Source organism: Salmo salar, chromosome 13 (genome assembly GCF_965601325.2).
Source record: "Salmo salar chromosome 13, fSalSal1, whole genome shotgun sequence".
Taxonomy (NCBI): Eukaryota; Metazoa; Chordata; class Actinopteri; order Salmoniformes; family Salmonidae; genus Salmo; species Salmo salar.
The window spans coordinates 2,563,052-2,582,500 of NC_138303.1; the positions used below are offsets into that span (position 1 = coordinate 2,563,052).

Consider the following 19,449-nt stretch of genomic DNA (forward strand, 5'->3'; position numbering starts at 1 on the left):
GTAAATAGTAGGATACGTTCTAAAGATGGACAACACAATGATCTGTTGGTAAACAGTAGGACACGTTCTAAAGATGGACAACACAATGATATGTTGGTAAACAGTAGGATACACGTTCTAAAGATGGACAACACAATGATCTGTTGGTTAACAGTAGGATACAGGTTCTAAAGATGGACAACACAATGATCTGTTGGTAAACAGTAGGATACACGTTCTAAAGATGGACAACACAATGATCTGTTTGTTAAACAGTAGGATACACGTTCTAAAGATGGACAACACAATGATATGTTGGTAAACAGTAGGATACACGTTCTAAAGATGGACAACACAATGATATGTTGGTAAACAGTAGGATACACGTTCTAAAGATGGACAACACAATGATCTGTTGGTAAACAGTAGGATACACGTTCTAAAGATGGACAACACAATGATCTGTTGGTAAACAGTAGGATACACGTTCTAAAGATGGACAACACAATGATCTGTTGGTAAACAGTAGGATACACGTTCTAAAGATGGACAACACAATGATATGTTGGTAAACAGTAGGATACACGTTCTAAAGATGGACAACACAATGATCTGTTGGTAAACAGTAGGATACACGTTCTAAAGATGGACAACACAATGATCTGTTGGTAAACAGTAGGATACACGTTCTAAAGATGGACAACACAATGATCTGTTGGTAAACAGTAGGATACGTTCTAAAGATGGACAACACAATGATCTGTTGGTAAACAGTAGGATACGTTCTAAAGATGGACAACACAATGATCTGTTGGTAAACAGTAGGATACACGTTCTAAAGATGGACAACACAATGATCTGTTGGTAAACAGTAGGATACACGTTCTAAAGATGGACAACACAATGATATCTTGGTAAACAGTAGGATACACGTTCTAAAGATGGACAACACAATGATATGTTGGTAAACAGTAGGATACACGTTCTAAAGATGGACAACACAATGATATGTTGGTAAACAGTAGGATACACGTTCTAAAGATGGACAACACAATGATCTGTTGGTAAACAGTAGGATACACGTTCTAAAGATGGACAACACAATGATCTGTTGGTAAACAGTAGGATACACGTTCTAAAGATGGACAACACAATGATCTGTTGGTAAACAGTAGGATACACGTTCTAAAGATGGACAACACAATGATATGTTGGTAAACAGTAGGATACACGTTCTAAAGATGGACAACACAATGATCTGTTGGTAAACAGTAGGATACACGTTCTAAAGATGGACAACACAATGATCTGTTGGTAAACAGTAGGATACGTTCTAAAGATGGACAACACAATGATTGTGGTAACAGTAGGACACGATGGACAACACAATGATTGTTGGTAAACAGTAGGATACACGTTCTAAAGATGGACAACACAATGATCTGTTGGTAAACAGTAGGATACACGTTCTAAAGATGGACAACACAATGATCTGTTGGTAAACAGTAGGATACACGTTCTAAAGATGGACAACACAATGATCTGTTGGTAAACAGTAGGATACACGTTCTAAAGATGGACAACACAATGATCTGTTGGTAAACAGTAGGATACGTTCTAAAGATGGACAACACAATGATCTGTTGGTAAACAGTAGGATCACGTTCTAAAGATGGACAACACAATGATCTGTTGGTAAACAGTAGGATACGTTCTAAAGATGGACAACACAATGATATGTTGGTAAACAGTAGGATACGTTCTAAAGATGGACAACACAATGATATGTTGGTAAACAGTAGGATACACGTTCTAAAGATGGACAACACAATGATCTGTTGGTTAACAGTAGGATACAGGTTCTAAAGATGGAGAACACAATGATCTGTTGGTAAACAGTAGGATACGTTCTAAAGATGGACAACACAATGATCTGTTGGTTAAACAGTAGGATACACGTTCTAAAGATGGACAACACAATGATATGTTGGTAAACAGTAGGATACACGTTCTAAAGATGGACAACACAATGATATGTTGGTAAACAGTAGGATACAGTTCTAAAGATGGACAACACAATGATCTGTTGGTAAACAGTAGGACACGTTCTAAAGATGGACAACACAATGATATGTTGGTAAACAGTAGGATACACGTTCTAAAGATGGACAACACAATGATCTGTTGGTAAACAGTAGGATACACGTTCTAAAGATGGACAACACAATGATCTGTTGGTAAACAGTAGGATACACGTTCTAAAGATGGACAACACAATGATCTGTTGGTAAACAGTAGGATACACGTTCTAAAGATGGACAACACAATGATCTGTTGGTAAACAGTAGGATACGTTCTAAAGATGGACAACACAATGATCTGTTGGTAAACAGTAGGACACGTTCTAAAGATGGACAACACAATGATCTGTTGGTTAACAGTAGGATACAGGTTCTAAAGAAGGACAACACAATGATCTGTTGGTAAACAGTAAGATACACGTTCTAAAGATGGACAACACAATGATCTGTTGGTAAACAGTAGGATACACGTTCTAAAGATGGACAACACAATGATATGTTGGTAAACAGTAGGATACACGTTCTAAAGATGGACAACACAATGATATGTTGGTAAACAGTAGGATACACGTTCTAAAGATGGACAACACAATGATCTGTTGGTAAACAGTAGGATACACGTTCTAAAGATGGACAACACAATGATCTGTTGGTAAACAGTAGGATACACGTTCTAAAGATGGACAACACAATGATCTGTTGGTAAACAGTAGGATACACGTTCTAAAGATGGACAACACAATGATCTGTTGGTAAACAGTAGGATACGTTCTAAAGATGGACAACACAATGATATGTTGGTAAACAGTAGGATACACGTTCTAAAGATGGACAACACAATGATCTGTTGGTAAACAGTAGGATACACGTTCTAAAGATGGACAACACAATGATATGTTGGTAAACAGTAGGATACACGTTCTAAAGATGGACAACACAATGATCTGTTGGTAAATAGTAGGATACGTTCTAAAGATGGACAACACAATGATCTGTTGGTAAACAGTAGGACACGTTCTAAAGGTGGACAACACAATGATCTGTTGGTAAACAGTAGGACACGTTCTAAAGATGGACAACACAATGATCTGTTGGTTAACAGTAGGATACAGGTTCTAAAGAAGGACAACACAATGATCTGTTGGTAAACAGTAAGATACACGTTCTAAAGATGGACAACACAATGATCTGTTTGTTAAACAGTAGGATACACGTTCTAAAGATGGACAACACAATGATATCTTGGTAAACAGTAGGATACACGTTCTAAAGATGGACAACACAATGATATGTTGGTAAACAGTAGGATACACGTTCTAAAGATGGACAACACAATGATATGTTGGTAAACAGTAGGATACACGTTCTAAAGATGGACAACACAATGATCTGTTGGTTAACAGTAGGATACATGTTCTAAAGATGGACAACACAATGATCTGTTGGTAAACAGTAGGATACACGTTCTAAAGATGGACAACACAATGATCTGTTGGTAAACAGTAGGATACACGTTCTAAAGATGGACAACACAATGATCTGTTGATAAACAGTAGGATACACGTTCTAAAGATGGACAACACAATGATCTGTTGGTAAACAGTAGGATACATTCTAAAGATGGACAACACAATGATATGTTGGTAAACAGTAGGACACGTTCTAAAGATGGACAACACAATGATCTGTTGGTAAACAGTAGGATACGTTCTAAAGATGGACAACACAATGATTTGTTGGTAAACAGTAGGATACGTTCTAAAGATGGACAACACAATGATATGTTGGTAAACAGTAGGATACACCTTCTAAAGATGGACAACACAATGATCTGTTGGTTAACAGTAGGATACAGGTTCTAAAGATGGAGAACACAATGATCTGTTGGTAAACAGTAGGATACGTTCTAAAGATGGACAACACAATGATCTGTTGGTAAACAGTAGGACACGTTCTAAAGATGGACAACACAATGATATGTTGGTAAACAGTAGGATACACGTTCTAAAGATGGACAACACAATGATCTGTTGGTAAACAGTAGGATACATGTTCTAAAGATGGACAACACAATGATCTGTTGGTAAACAGTAGGATACGTTCTAAAGATGGACAACACAATGATATGTTGGTAAACAGTAGGACACGTTCTAAAGATGGACAACACAATGATCTGTTGGTAAACAGTAGGATACACGTTCTAAAGATGGACAACACAATGATATGTTGGTAAACAGTAGGATACACGTTCTAAAGATGGACAACACAATGATCTGTTGGTTAACAGTAGGATACAGGTTCTAAAGATGGACAACACAATGATCTGTTGGTAAACAGTAGGATACGTTCTAAAGATGGACAACACAATGATCTGTTGGTAAACAGTAGGACACGTTCTAAAGATGGACAACACAATGATCTGTTGGTAAACAGTAGGATACACGTTCTAAAGATGGACAACACAATGATATGTTGGTAAACAGTAGGATACACGTTCTAAAGATGGACAACACAATGATATGTTGGTAAACAGTAGGATACACGTTCTAAAGATGGACAACACAATGATCTGTTGGTAAACAGTAGGATACACGTTCTAAAGATGGACAACACAATGATATGTTGGTAAACAGTAGGATACACGTTCTAAAGATGGACAACACAATGATATGTTGGTAAACAGTAGGATACACGTTCTAAAGATGGACAACACAATGATCTGTTGGTAAACAGTAGGATACACGTTCTAAAGATGGACAACACAATGATCTGTTGGTAAACAGTAGGATACACGTTCTAAAGATGGACAACACAATGATCTGTTGGTAAACAGTAGGATACACGTTCTAAAGATGGACAACACAATGATATGTTGGTAAACAGTAGGATACACGTTCTAAAGATGGACAACACAATGATCTGTTGGTAAACAGTAGGATACACGTTCTAAAGATGGACAACACAATGATCTGTTGGTAAACAGTAGGATACGTTCTAAAGATGGACAACACAATGATCTGTTGGTAAACAGTAGGATACACGTTCTAAAGATGGACAACACAATGATATGTTGGTAAACAGTAGGATACACGTTCTAAAGATGGACAACACAATGATCTGTTGGTAAACAGTAGGACACGTTCTAAAGATGGACAACACAATGATATGTTGGTAAACAGTAGGATACGTTCTAAAGATGGACAACACAATGATATGTTGGTAAACAGTAGGATACACGTTCTAAAGATGGACAACACAATGATCTGTTGGTTAACAGTAGGATACAGGTTCTAAAGATGGACAACACAATGATCTGTTGGTAAACAGTAGGATACACGTTCTAAAGATGGACAACACAATGATCTGTTGGTTAAACAGTAGGATACACGTTCTAAAGATGGACAACACAATGATATGTTGGTAAACAGTAGGATACACGTTCTAAAGATGGACAACACAATGATATGTTGGTAAACAGTAGGATACACGTTCTAAAGATGGACAACACAATGATCTGTTGGTAAACAGTAGGATACAGTTCTAAAGATGGACAACACAATGATCTGTTGGTAAACAGTAGGATACACGTTCTAAAGATGGACAACACAATGATCTGTTGGTAAACAGTAGGATACACGTTCTAAAGATGGACAACACAATGATATGTTGGTAAACAGTAGGATACACGTTCTAAAGATGGACAACACAATGATCTGTTGGTAAACAGTAGGATACGTTCTAAAGATGGACAACACAATGATCTGTTGGTAAACAGTAGGACACGTTCTAAAGATGGACAACACAATGATATGTTGGTAAACAGTAGGATACACGTTCTAAAGATGGACAACACAATGATCTGTTGGTAAACAGTAGGATACGTTCTAAAGATGGACAACACAATGATCTGTTGGTAAACAGTAGGATACGTTCTAAAGATGGACAACACAATGATCTGTTGGTAAACAGTAGGATACACGTTCTAAAGATGGACAACACAATGATATGTTGGTAAACAGTAGGATACACGATCTAAAGATGGACAACACAATGATATGTTGGTAAACAGTAGGATACATGTTCTAAAGATGGACAACACAATGATCTGTTGGTAAACAGTAGGATACACGTTCTAAAGATGGACAACACAATGATATGTTGGTAAACAGTAGGATACACGTTCTAAAGATGGACAACACAATGATATGTTGGTAAACAGTAGGATACACGTTCTAAAGATGGACAACACAATGATCTGTTGGTTAACAGTAGGATACACGTTCTAAAGATGGACAACACAATGATCTGTTGGTTAACAGTAGGATACACGTTCTAAAGATGGACAACACAATGATCTGTTGGTTAACAGTAGAATACACGTTCTAAAGATGGACAACACAATGATATGTTGGTAAACAGTAGGATACACGTTCTAAAGATGGACAACACAATGATCTGTTGGTAAACAGTAGGATACACGTTCTAAAGATGGACAACACAATGATCTGTTGGTAAATAGTAGGATACGTTCTAAAGATGGACAACACAATGATCTGTTGGTAGACAGTAGGACACGTTCTATAGGTGGACAACACAATGATATGTTGGTAAACAGTAGGATACACGTTCTAAAGATGGACAACACAATGATATGTTGGTAAACAGTAGGATACACGTTCTAAAGATGGACAACACAATGATCTGTTGGTAAACAGTAGGACACGTTCTAAAGATGGACAACACAATGATATGTTGGTAAACAGTAGGATACGTTCTAAAGATGGACAACACAATGATATGTTGGTAAACAGTAGGATACACGTTCTAAAGATGGACAACACAATGATCTGTTGGTTAACAGTAGGATACAGGTTCTAAAGATGGACAACACAATGATCTGTTGGTAAACAGTAGGATACACGTTCTAAAGATGGACAACACAATGATCTGTTGGTTAAACAGTAGGATACACGTTCTAAAGATGGACAACACAATGATATGTTGGTAAACAGTAGGATACACGTTCTAAAGATGGACAACACAATGATATGTTGGTAAACAGTAGGATACACGTTCTAAAGATGGACAACACAATGATCTGTTGGTTAACAGTAGGATACAGGTTCTAAAGATGGACAACACAATGATCTGTTGGTAAACAGTAGGATACGTTCTAAAGATGGACAACACAATGATCTGTTGGTTAAACAGTAGGATACACGTTCTAAAGATGGACAACCCAATGATATGTTGGTAAACAGTAGGATACAGGTTCTAAAGATGGACAACACAATGATATGTTGGTAAACAGTAGGATACGTTCTAAAGATGGACAACACAATGATCTGTTGGTAAACAGTAGGACACGTTCTAAAGATGGACAACACAATGATATGTTGGTAAACAGTAGGATACACGTTCTAAAGATGGACAACACAATGATCTGTTGGTAAACAGTAGGATACACGTTCTAAAGATGGACAACACAATGATCTGTTGGTAAACAGTAGGATACACGTTCTAAAGATGGACAACACAATGATCTGTTGATAAACAGTAGGATACACGTTCTAAAGATGGACAACACAATGATCTGTTGGTAAACAGTAGGATACGTTCTAAAGATGGACAACACAATGATATGTTGGTAAACAGTAGGACACGTTCTAAAGATGGACAACACAACGATCTGTTGGTTAACAGTAGGATACAGGTTCTAAAGATGGACAACACAATGATATGTTGGTAAACAGTAGGATACGTTCTAAAGATGGACAACACAATGATCTGTTGGTAAACAGTAGGATACACGTTCTAAAGATGGACAACACAATGATATGTTGGTAAACAGTAGGATACACGATCTAAAGATGGACAACACAATGATATGTTGGTAAACAGTAGGATACATGTTCTAAAGATGGACAACACAATGATCTGTTGGTAAACAGTAGGATACACGTTCTAAAGATGGACAACACAATGATCTGTTGGTAAACAGTAGGATACACGTTCTAAAGATGGACAACACAATGATCTGTTGGTAAACAGTAGGATACACGTTCTAAAGATGGACAACACAATGATCTGTTGGTAAACAGTAGGATACGTTCTAAAGATGGACAACACAATGATCTGTTGGTAAACAGTAGGATACACGTTCTAAAGATGGACAACACAATGATCTGTTGGTAAACAGTAGGATACACGTTCTAAAGATGGACAACACAATGATATGTTGGTAAACAGTAGGATACACGTTCTAAAGATGGACAACACAATGATCTGTTGGTAAATAGTAGGATACGTTCTAAAGATGGACAACACAATGATCTGTTGGTAAACAGTAGGACACGTTCTAAAGGTGGACAACACAATGATCTGTTGGTAAACAGTAGGACACGTTCTAAAGATGGACAACACAATGATCTGTTGGTTAACAGTAGGATACAGGTTCTAAAGATGGACAACACAATGATCTGTTGGTAAACAGTAAGATACACGTTCTAAAGATGGACAACACAATGATCTGTTTGTTAAACAGTAGGATACACGTTCTAAAGATGGACAACACAATGATATCTTGGTAAACAGTAGGATACACGTTCTAAAGATGGACAACACAATGATATGTTGGTAAACAGTAGGATACGTTCTAAAGATGGACAACACAATGATCTGTTGGTAAACAGTAGGACACGTTCTAAAGATGGACAACACAATGATATGTTGGTAAACAGTAGGATACACGTTCTAAAGATGGACAACACAATGATCTGTTGGTAAACAGTAGGATACACGTTCTAAAGATGGACAACACAATGATCTGTTGGTAAACAGTAGGATACACGTTCTAAAGATGGACAACACAATGATCTGTTGGTAAACAGTAGGATACACGTTCTAAAGATGGACAACACAATGATCTGTTGGTAAACAGTAGGATACGTTCTAAAGATGGACAACACAATGATCTGTTGGTAAACAGTAGGACACGTTCTAAAGGTGGACAACACAATGATCTGTTGGTAAACAGTAGGACACGTTCTAAAGATGGACAACACAATGATCTGTTGGTTAACAGTAGGATACAGGTTCTAAAGATGGACAACACAATGATCTGTTGGTAAACAGTAGGATACACGTTCTAAAGATGGACAACACAATGATCTGTTGGTTAAACAGTAGGATACACGTTCTAAAGATGGACAACACAATGATATGTTGGTAAACAGTAGGATACACGTTCTAAAGATGGACAACACAATGATATGTTGGTAAACAGTAGGATACAGTTCTAAAGATGGACAACACAATGATCTGTTGGTAAACAGTAGGACACGTTCTAAAGATGGACAACACAATGATATGTTGGTAAACAGTAGGATACACGTTCTAAAGATGGACAACACAATGATCTGTTGGTAAACAGTAGGATACACGTTCTAAAGATGGACAACACAATGATCTGTTGGTAAACAGTAGGATACACGTTCTAAAGATGGACAACACAATGATCTGTTGATAAACAGTAGGATACACGTTCTAAAGATGGACAACACAATGATCTGTTGGTAAACAGTAGGATACGTTCTAAAGATGGACAACACAATGATATGTTGGTAAACAGTAGGACACGTTCTAAAGATGGACAACACAATGATCTGTTGGTAAACAGTAGGATACGTTCTAAAGATGGACAACACAATGATTTGTTGGTAAACAGTAGGATACGTTCTAAAGATGGACAACACAATGATATGTTGGTAAACAGTAGGATACACGTTCTAAAGATGGACAACACAATGATCTGTTGGTTAACAGTAGGATACAGGTTCTAAAGATGGAGAACACAATGATCTGTTGGTAAACAGTAGGATACGTTCTAAAGATGGACAACACAATGATCTGTTGGTAAACAGTAGGACACGTTCTAAAGATGGACAACACAATGATATGTTGGTAAACAGTAGGATACACGTTCTAAAGATGGACAACACAATGATCTGTTGGTAAACAGTAGGATACACGTTCTAAAGATGGACAACACAATGATATGTTGGTAAACAGTAGGATCACGTTCTAAAGATGGACAACACAATGATCTGTTGGTAAACAGTAGGATACACGTTCTAAAGATGGACAACACAATGATCTGTTGGTAAACAGTAGGATACAGTTCTAAAGATGGACAACACAATGATCTGTTGGTAAACAGTAGGATACACGTTCTAAAGATGGACAACACAATGATATGTTGGTAAACAGTAGGATACACGTTCTAAAGATGGACAACACAATGATCTGTTGGTAAACAGTAGGACACGTTCTAAAGATGGACAACACAATGATTGTTGGTAAACAGTAGGCATATGTTGGTAAACAGTAGGATACATGTTCTAAAGATGGACAACACAATGATCTGTTGGTAAACAGTAGGATACACGTTCTAAAGATGGACAACACAATGATATGTTGGTAAACAGTAGGATACACGTTCTAAAGATGGACAACACAATGATATGTTGGTAAACAGTAGGATACACGTTCTAAAGATGGACAACACAATGATCTGTTGGTAAACAGTAGGATACACGTTCTAAAGATGGACAACACAATGATCTGTTGGTAAACAGTAGGATACGTTCTAAAGATGGACAACACAATGATATGTTGGTAAACAGTAGGATACACGTTCTAAAGATGGACAACACAATGATCTGTTGGTAAACAGTAGGATACACGTTCTAAAGATGGACAACACAATGATATGTTGGTAAACAGTAGGATACACGTTCTAAAGATGGACAACACAATGATCTGTTGGTAAATAGTAGGATACGTTCTAAAGATGGACAACACAATGATCTGTTGGTAAACAGTAGGACACGTTCTAAAGGTGGACAACACAATGATATGTTGGTAAACAGTAGGATACACGTTCTAAAGATGGACAACACAATGATATGTTGGTAAACAGTAGGATACACGTTCTAAAGATGGACAACACAATGATCTGTTGGTAAACAGTAGGACACGTTCTAAAGATGGACATCACAATGATATGTTGGTAAACAGTAGGATACGTTCTAAAGATGGACAACACAATGATATGTTGGTAAACAGTAGGATACACGTTCTAAAGATGGACAACACAATGATCTGTTGGTTAACAGTAGGATACAGGTTCTAAAGATGGACAACACAATGATCTGTTGGTAAACAGTAGGATACACGTTCTAAAGATGGACAACACAATGATCTGTTGGTTAAACAGTAGGATACACGTTCTAAAGATGGACAACACAATGATATGTTGGTAAACAGTAGGATACACGTTCTAAAGATGGACAACACAATGATCTGTTGGTAAACAGTAGGATACACGTTCTAAAGATGGACAACACAATGATCTGTTGGTAAACAGTAGGATACACGTTCTAAAGATGGACAACACAATGATATGTTGGTAAACAGTAGGATACACGTTCTAAAGATGGACAACACAATGATCTGTTGGTAAACAGTAGGATACACGTTCTAAAGATGGACAACACAATGATCTGTTGGTAAACAGTAGGATACGTTCTAAAGATGGACAACACAATGATATGTTGGTAAACAGTAGGACACGTTCTAAAGATGGACAACACAATGATCTGTTGGTAAACAGTAGGATACGTTCTAAAGATGGACAACACAATGATTTGTTGGTAAACAGTAGGATACGTTCTAAAGATGGACAACACAATGATATGTTGGTAAACAGTAGGATACACGTTCTAAAGATGGACAACACAATGATCTGTTGGTTAACAGTAGGATACAGGTTCTAAAGATGGAGAACACAATGATCTGTTGGTAAACAGTAGGATACGTTCTAAAGATGGACAACACAATGATCTGTTGGTAAACAGTAGGACACGTTCTAAAGATGGACAACACAATGATATGTTGGTAAACAGTAGGATACACGTTCTAAAGATGGACAACACAATGATCTGTTGGTAAACAGTAGGATACACGTTCTAAAGATGGACAACACAATGATATGTTGGTAAACAGTAGGACACGTTCTAAAGATGGACAACACAATGATCTGTTGGTAAACAGTAGGATCACGTTCTAAAGATGGACAACACAATGATCTGTTGGTAAACAGTAGGATACGTTCTAAAGATGGACAACACAATGATCTGTTGGTAAACAGTAGGATACACGTTCTAAAGATGGACAACACAATGATCTGTTGGTAAACAGTAGGATACACGTTCTAAAGATGGACAACACAATGATCTGTTGGTAAACAGTAGGATACATTCTAAAGATGGACAACACAATGATCTGTTGGTAAACAGTAGGATACACGTTCTAAAGATGGACAACACAATGATCTGTTGGTTAACAGTAGGATACAGGTTCTAAAGATGGAGAACACAATGATATGTTGGTAAACAGTAGGATACGTTCTAAAGATGGACAACACAATGATCTGTTGGTAAACAGTAGGACACGTTCTAAAGATGGACAACACAATGATATGTTGGTAAACAGTAGGATACACGATCTAAAGATGGACAACACAATGATATGTTGGTAAACAGTAGGATACATGTTCTAAAGATGGACAACACAATGATCTGTTGGTAAACAGTAGGATACACGTTCTAAAGATGGACAACACAATGATATGTTGGTAAACAGTAGGATACACGTTCTAAAGATGGACAACACAATGATATGTTGGTAAACAGTAGGATACACGTTCTAAAGATGGACAACACAATGATCTGTTGGTTAACAGTAGGATACACGTTCTAAAGATGGACAACACAATGATCTGTTGGTAAACAGTAGGATACGTTCTAAAGATGGACAACACAATGATCTGTTGGTAAACAGTAGGATACACGTTCTAAAGATGGACAACACAATGATATGTTGGTAAACAGTAGGATACACGTTCTAAAGATGGACAACACAATGATCTGTTGGTAAATAGTAGGATACGTTCTAAAGATGGACAACACAATGATCTGTTGGTAAACAGTAGGATACGTTCTAAAGATGGACAACACAATGATCTGTTGGTAAACAGTAGGACACGTTCTAAAGATGGACATCACAATGATATGTTGGTAAACAGTAGGATACGTTCTAAAGATGGACAACACAATGATATGTTGGTAAACAGTAGGATACACGTTCTAAAGATGGACAACACAATGATCTGTTGGTTAACAGTAGGATACAGGTTCTAAAGATGGACAACACAATGATCTGTTGGTAAACAGTAGGATACACGTTCTAAAGATTGACAACACAATGATCTGTTGTTTAAACAGTAGGATACACGTTCTAAAGATGGACAACACAATGATATGTTGGTAAACAGTAGGATACACGTTCTAAAGATGGACAACACAATGATCTGTTGGTAAACAGTAGGATACACGTTCTAAAGATGGACAACACAATGATATGTTGGTAAACAGTAGGATACGTTCTAAAGATGGACAACACAATGATCTGTTGGTAAACAGTAGGATACATTCTAAAGATGGACATCACAATGATCTGTTGGTAAACAGTAGGATACACGTTCTAAAGATGGACAACACAATGATCAGTTGGTAAACAGTAGGATACACGTTCTAAAGATGGACAACAAAATGATCTGTTGGTCAACAGTAGGATACATTCTAAAGATGGACAACACAATGATTTGTTGGTAAACAGTAGGATACACGTTCTAAAGATGGACAACACAATGATCTGTTGGTAAACAGTAGGATACGTTCTAAAGATGGACAACACAATGATCTGTTGGTAAACAGTAGGACACGTTCTAAAGATGGACAACACAATGATATGTTGGTAAACTGTAGGATACACGATCTAAAGATGGACAACACAATGATATGTTCCGGGCAGCCGAGCGGAAATGGAGGAAAACTCGCCTCCCTGCGGACCTGGCATCCTTTCACTCACTCCTCTCTACATTCTCCTCTTCTGTCTCTGCTGCTAAAGCCACTTTCTACCACTCTAAATTCCAAGCATCTTTCTCTAACCCTAGGAAGCTCTTTGCTACCTTCTCCTCCCTCCTGAATCCCCCTCCCCCTCCCCCCCCTCCTCCCTCTCTGCGGATGACTTCGTCAACCATTTTGAAAAGAAGGTTGACGATATCCGATCCTCGTTTGCTAAGTCAAACGACACCGCTGGTCCTGCTCACACTGCCCTACCCTGTGCTTTGACCTCTTTCTCCCCTCTCTCTCCAGATGAAATCTCACGTCTTGTGACCGCCGGCCGCCCAACAACCTGCCCACTTGACCCTATCCCCTCCTCTCTTCTCCAGACGATTTCCGGAGACCTTCTCCCCTTCCTCACCTCGCTCATCAACTCATCCTTGACCGCTGGCTACGTCCCTTCCGTCTTCAAGAGAGCGAGAGTTGCACCCCTTCTGAAAAAACCTACACTTGATCCCTCCGATGTCAACAACTACAGACCAGTATCCCTTCTTTCTTTTCTCTCCAAAACTCTTGAACGTGCCGTCCTTGGCCAGCTCTCCTGCTATCTCTCTCAGAATGACCTTCTTGATCCTAATCAGTCAGGTTTCAAGACTGGGCATTCAACTGAGACTGCTCTTCTCTGTGTCACGGAGGCTCTCCGCACTGCTAAAGCTAACTCTCTCTCCTCTGCTCTCATCCTTCTAGACCTATCTGCTGCCTTTGATACTGTGAACCATCAGATCCTCCTCTCCACCCTCTCCGAGTTGGGCATCTCCGGCGCGGCCCACGCTTGGATTGCGTCCTACCTGACAGGTCGCTCCTACCAGGTGGCGTGGCGAGAATCTATCTCCGCACCATGCGCTCTCACCACTGGTGTCCCCCAGGGCTCTGTTCTAGGCCCTCTCCTATTCTCGCTATACACCAAGTCACTTGGCTCTGTCATATCCTCACATGGTCTCTCCTATCATTGCTATGCAGATGACACACAATTAATCTTCTCCTTTCCCCCTTCTGATAACCAGGCGGCGAATCGCATCTCTGCATGTCTGTCAGACATATCAGTGTGGATGACGGATCACCAGCTCAAGCTGAACCTCGGCAAGACGGAGCTGCTCTTCCTCCCGGGGAAGGACTGCCCGTTCCATGATCTCGCCATCACGGTTGACAACTCCCTTGTGTCCTCCTCCCAGAGTGCTAAGAACCTTGGCGTGATCCTGGACAACACCCTGTCGTTCTCCACTAACATCAAGGCGGTGACCCGATCCTGTAGGTTCATGCTCTACAACATTCGCAGAGTACAACCCTGCCTCACACAGGAAGCGGCGCAGGTCCTAATCCAGGCACTTGTCATCTCCCGTCTGGATTACTGCAACTCGCTGTTGGCTGGGCTCCCTGCCTGTGCCATTAAACCCCTACAACTCATCCAGAACGCTGCAGCCCGTCTGGTGTTCAACCTTCCCAAGTTCTCTCACGTCACCCCGCTCCTCCGCTCTCTCCACTGGCTTCCAGTTGAAGCTCGCATCCGCTACAAGACCATGGTGATTGCCTACGGAGCTGTGAAGGGAACGGCACCTCCATACCTTCAGGCTCTGATCAGGCCCTACACCCAAACAAGGGCACTGCGTTCATCCACCACTGGCCTGCTGGCCCCCCTACCTCTGAGGAAGCACAGTTCCCGCTCAGCCCAGTCAAAACTGTTCGCTGCTCTGGCACCCCAATGGTGGAACAAGCTCCCTCACGACGCCAGGACAGCAGAGTCAATCACCACCTTCCGGAGACACCTGAAACCCCACCTCTTTAAGGAATACCTAGGATAGGATAAAGTAATCCTTCTAACCCCCCCCCTTAAAAGATTTAGATGCACTATTGTAAAGTGGTTGTTCCACTGGATATCATAAGGTGAATGCACCATTTTGTAAGTCGCTCTGGTTAAGAGCGTCTGCTAAATGACTTAAATGTAATGTAATGTAAATGTAATATGTTGGTAAACAGTAGGATACATGTTCTAAAGATGGACAACAAAATGATCTGTTGGTAAACAGTAGGATACACGTTCTAAAGATGGACAACACAATGATATGTTGGTAAACAGTAGGATACACGTTCTAAAGATGGACAACACAATGATATGTTGGTAAACAGTAGGATACACGTTCTAAAGATGGACAACACAATGATCTGTTGGTTAACAGTAGGATACAGGTTCTAAAGATGGACAACACAATGATCTGTTGGTAAACAGTAGGATACGTTCTAAAGATGGACAACACAATGATATGTTGGTAAACAGTAGGATACACGTTCTAAAGATGGACAACACAATGATCTGTTGGTAAACAGTAGGATACACGTTCTAAAGATGGACAACACAATGATCTGTTGGTAAACAGTAGGATACACGTTCTAAAGATGGACAACACAATGATCTGTTGGTAAATAGTAGGATACGTTCTAAAGATGGACAACAAAATGATCTGTTGGTAAACAGTAGGACACGTTCTAAAGGTGGACAACACAATGATCTGTTGGTAAACAGTAGGATACACGTTCTAAAGATAGACAACACAATTATCTGTTGGTAAACAGTTGGATACACGTTCTAAAGATGGACAACACAATGATATGTTGGTAAACAGTACGACACGTTCTAAAGATGGACAACACAATGATATGTTGGTAAACAGTAGGATACACGTTCTAAAGATGGACAACACAATGATCTGTTGGTAAACAGTAGGATACACGTTCTAAAGATGGACAACACAATCATATGTTGGTAAACAGTAGGACACGTTCTAAAGATGGACAACACAATGATCTGTTGGTTAACAGTAGGACACGTTCTAAAGATGGACAACACAATGATCTGTTGGTAAACAGTAGGATACGTTCTAAAGATGGACAACACAATGATCTGTTGGTAAACAGTAGGATACGTTCTAAAGATGGACAACACAATGATCTGTTGGTTAACAGTAGGATACACGTTCTAAAGATGGACAACACAATGATCTGTTGATAAACAATAGGATACATTCTAAAGATGGACAACACAATGATCTGTTGGTAAACAGTAGGATACACGTTCTAAAGATGGACAACACAATGATCTTTTGGTAAACAGTAGGATACACGTTCTAAAGATGGAGAACACAATGATATGTTGGTAAACAGTAGGATACGTTCTAAAGATGGACAACACAATGATCTGTTGGTAAACAGTACGATACAGGTTCTAAAGATGGACAACACAATGATATGTTGGTAAACAGTACGACACGTTCTAAAGATGGACAACACAATGATATGTTGGTAAACATTAGGATACACGTTCTAAAGATGGACAACACAATGATCTGTTGGTAAACAGTAGGATACACGTTCTAAAGATGGACAACACAATCATATGTTGGTAAACAGTAGGATACACGTCCTAAAGATGGACAACACAATGATCTGTTGGTAAACAGTAGGATACAGGTTCTAAAGATGGACAACACAATGATATGTTGGTAAACAGTAGGATACACATTCTAAAGATGGACAACACAATGATCTGTTGGTAAACAGTAGGATACATTCTAAAGATGGACAACACAATGATCTGTTGGTAAACAGTAGGATACACGTTCTAAAGATGGACAACACAATGATCTGTTGGTTAAACAGTAGGATACACGTTCTAAAGATGGACAACACAATGATATGTTGGTAAACAGTAGGATACACGTTCTAAAAATGGACAACACAATGATCTGTTGGTAAACAGTAGGATACACGTTCTAAAGATGGACAACACAATGATCTGTTGGTAAACAGTAGGATACAGGTTCTAAAGATGGACAACACAATGATCTGTTGGTTAAACAGTAGGATACACGTTCTAAAGATGGACAACAAAATGATCTGTTGGTAAACAGTAGGATACGTTCTAAAGATGGACAACACAATGATCTGTTGGACAGTGGATTTTTCTTTTGTCTAACTTTATTACAACAAATTATGATGTTTTTAGAATAAATTAGGAATATCGAATACTGCCATCACATGTTCCACTCCACATTTCATTCTAATTGGCTTCTGCTTGCAAATCATAATTTTTTTAATAGTTTAAACAATTATGATTGCCCTGACTTCCAACAATGCCTGAATTGCTTTGCCTTGTTTTTCTGGTTGGCTGGAAAGTTTCACCATCCAATTATAATCAGATCTACAGGACTGTAAGTTTCACCGTGGCGACCACGGACAGCGGCGATGTGTTGGCACATGAGAATTATTAGAATATGGCAAATATTAGTCAATTATTGCATTCTATCATCGCTGACTTTCACAGGATACCTGAGACATGAAACAGATAGGTGTGAGGGCATACAGGCTGTAACTAATTTATTAATGCACCATTTCCCTAAATGGGCAACGAAAACACTTCAACCACTACATTTATAAAAAGATTGGTCTGAGGAAATTATGTCCAGCTGTTTTTATCGACACCAGATAGTTACATGGAAACCCCCTAGCAGGAAACATCCTAGCAGGAAACATCCTAGCAGGAAACCCCCTAGCAGGAAACCCCCTAGCAGGAAACACCCTAGCAGGAAACACCCTAGCAGGAAACATCCTAGCAGGAAACCCCCTAGCAGGAAACACCCTAGCAGGAAACACCCTAGCAGGAAACACCCTAGCAGGAAACACCCTAGCAGGAAACCCCCTAGCAGGAAACATCCTAGCAGGAAACACCCTAGCAGGAAACACCCTAGCAGGAAACATCCTGGCAGGAAACCCCCAGCAGGAAACACCCTAGCAGGAAACACCCTAGCAGGAAACCCCCTAGCAGGAAACATCCTAGCAGGAAACCCCCTAGCAGGAAACATCCTAGCAGGAAACACCCTAGCAGGAAACATCCTAACAGGAAACACCCTAGCAGCAAACCCCCTAGCAGGAAACATCCTAGCAGGAAACTGATCATCTATTCTCTATGCAAACTTTCTAAATGTCTACAAGAACACTGGACAAGTTAATGGAAACAGAGATACTGTCTAATACCTTGTTTACTCCAGTTTGTCTCTCAACCTACCTTTACCTACCTTTACCTACCTCTACCTACCTCAACCTACCTCCACCTACCTCAACCTATCTCATCCTACCTCCACCTACCTCAACCTACCTCAACCTACCTCCACCTACCTCATCCTACCTCCACCTACCTCAACCTATCTCATCCTACCTCCACCTACCTCACACTATCTCACACTACCTCCACCTATCTCAACCTACCTCCACCTACCTCCACCTACCTCACACTATCTCAGCCTACCTCATCCTACCTCAACCTACCTCCACATATCTCACACTACCTCAACCTATCTCAGTCTACCTCATCC

General features: G+C 39.4%; 1 protein-coding gene across 1 annotated transcript in view; it reads right to left on the reverse strand.

Annotated features, from left to right (window-relative positions):
• The window catches only part of LOC106593269 (plasma membrane calcium-transporting ATPase 2), a 335,713-nt gene that overhangs the window by 36,977 nt on the left and 279,287 nt on the right, over positions 1-19,449 (reverse strand). The gene's annotated exons all lie outside the window — the stretch shown is intronic.